The following is a 2,626-nucleotide window of genomic DNA, read 5'->3' as shown; positions in this document are numbered from 1 at the left end:
AGAGAGAGAGAGAGAGAGAGAGAGAGAGAGAGCCAGATGATGCATACCAAAATTTCTCAAATTCAGTGGGCATTGGAATCACATGAGGAAGGCTTGTTAAAGGGAACCCAGGTTACTGGGTCCTACTCTAGAGTTCTTGAGTCAGTAGCTCTGGAGTGGGCCGTCAAGCTCATCTGTCAAAGGCCTGTCCTGCCACAGGTGCCCCGAGTGGCCTGCCCACATTCATTCACTTCGTCCCCATCAGTGTCTTCTCCCTCTGTACTGCTGGGCCACTCCCATGGAACAAGCACACTTCTGCATCACTCATCTGTTCTTTCTGTAGTTTATACCTGTAATTTCTAAACAATACAATGGTTTTAACTTCCTCAATTTTAGGAATGTTCTATTGTGTACCCTTACCTTCCTTGTGCATATTTTTCTTCCTTCTAGAAAGTACGTTCTGCAAACTACATTCTGCCAGTGTAGTTCATCACCGGTGTTGTGTGTTAGCATTAGCATGACTGTAAGCACTCGCAGATGAGCCACACAGGCTGCTAACTCTCTCTCTCTCTCTCTCTCTCTCTCTCTCTCTCTCTCTCTCCTCTTGCCTCAGTCTCCCGAGTGCTGGGATTTCAGGCACGTACCTTATGCCCGGGAAGGTTGTTATTCCTTTTATGCATCAGTGTTGGTTATCTTGGGGTTACTTTTTGCCTCATTTTTTCATTGCCTAGCTTTCTAAGTATCTATTATTAAGTTTTTCTAAACATTCAGTAAAATTGTAAGATCCTTCTCATGGGTCACAGGTACAAATCAAGATGGCTTCTTTGTTCTTAGGTCTGGGGCCTTTGTTCCTATGGCTAAAGAATGGTTCACTTGGGCCGGGGGGATGGCTCAGTGGAATAAGCGCTTCCCTGGCAAGCACAAGGGCCTGAGTTCAATCCCCAGTTCCACCAAAAAAAAAAAAAAAAAAAGAAAAGAAAAGAAAAGAAAAAAAGAGGGGGTTCGGGTTGCAGGGCGGAGGGAAGAGCAGGCGGGCGGGCGGCGCGGCGCCAGACGCAGAGGAAAGGAGCAACGAGTAGCCACCTAGAGGCCGCGGAGTCAGAAACGCCCGAGCTAGCTGAGCCGCTGCCGCCGCGCTCCCATAGCGGCCGCCAAGGATACTCCTGAGGACCATGATACCTCCACTGAGAATGCAGGCGAATCCAACCATGACCCCCAGTCTGAACCAATAGTTTCTCTTCCTGAGCAAGAAATTAAAGCACTAGAGGAAGATGAGGAGGAACTTTTTAAAATGCGAGCAAAGTTGTTCCGATTTGCTTCAGAGAATGATAATCCAGAATGGAAAGAACGAGGCAGCGGCAATGTCAAGCTAGCTCCTGAAGCATAAGGATAAGGGGACCATCCGCCTCCTCATGAGGAGGGACAAGACCCTAAAAATCTGCGCCAATCATTATATCACGCCTATGATGGAGCTAAAGCCAAATGCTGGCAGTGACCGTGCCTGGGTCTGGAATACCCATGCTGACTTCACCGATGAGTATCCCAAGCCGGAGCTGCTTGCCATCCGCTGCCTAAATGCTGAGAATGCACAAAAAATTAAAACAAAGTTTGAAGAATGCAGAAAAGAAATTGAAGACAGAGAAAAGAAAGGACTGGGCAAAAATGATAATGTGGAAAAAGTAGCTGAAAAGCTAGAAGCTCTCTCTGTGAAGGAGGAGAACAAGGACCATGGAGAGGAAGCTGAAGAGAAGTCAGAGAAGCAATGAATCCTCTTAACTTTTCTCCTTTTCCTTTCTTCTTTTCTTTTTTAAATTTTGCCCTCCCCTTTTTTTGGTTTTAATTCTGTTTTGTTTCTACAAGGGACTTTATATAAAGAACTGAATTCCAACATTCAGGCCATGTTTTTGTTTTGTTTTTCTAAGTTTTTACCCTATGGAAGATGATTTCAGAAAATCCATTCCCCAGTCATGAAAATGTACTGTGCTAACTTTCTTTTCCATAGTGGAAACACTTATTTATAATCATCAAAAATAGTAAATAAAAAATGCATTTGAAACCTGGAAAAAAAAAAAAGAATGGTTCACCTGGGAGGGTCCCCTGACCTAGTTCTGCTGTGTGGGCTCCTGAGTTGGTCGTCACACTTCTCATATGGCAGCTCGGGACTCCAAGACTGAATGTCCAGCAAAGAAATAGAAGTCTCATGGCTTTTATGACCTGGCCTGGGAATCACATGGCAGTTCTACCATAGTGCAATAGAAACAGCCGAAATCTCACCCATTTTTGAAAGGAAGAAGTACAAACCCTCCTTCTGCATGTGGTACATATCAAAAAAGATTATGTCTGTATTTTAAAACTGCCATAGTGGGGCTGGGGGGATAGCTCAGTGGAATAAGTGCTTCCCTGGCAAGCGCAAGGGCCTGAGGTCAATTCCCGGTTCAAAAAAAATAAATACATAAAATAAAAAAATAAAACTGCCATAGAGACACACATACTTTTAGCTGTATATGAGTAGAATATCTTTGGAAAGAATTTCAAGAAACTGGTTGGAGGAGAACCTGGGACTCTAGGGAAAGGGACAGAAGAGACTTACTTTGCCCATAAACCATTTTGCATTTTATGAATTTTATATCATGTGCTTGAATGATCT

At 44.0% G+C, this 2,626-nt stretch overlaps 1 pseudogene; it reads left to right on the top strand.

Annotated features, from left to right (window-relative positions):
- LOC101571483 overlaps positions 1–1,789 on the top strand; it is a 4,541-nt pseudogene extending 2,752 nt beyond the window's left edge.
- Positions 1,790–2,626: the final 837 nt, after the last annotated feature.

Source organism: Octodon degus, unplaced genomic scaffold, assembly GCF_000260255.1.
Source record: "Octodon degus isolate 3935 unplaced genomic scaffold, OctDeg1.0 scaffold00082, whole genome shotgun sequence".
In the NCBI taxonomy this organism is placed as follows: domain Eukaryota; kingdom Metazoa; phylum Chordata; class Mammalia; order Rodentia; family Octodontidae; genus Octodon; species Octodon degus.
Note: the sequence above shows the minus strand (reverse complement) of the source record. Positions and strands in the feature narration are given on the sequence as shown.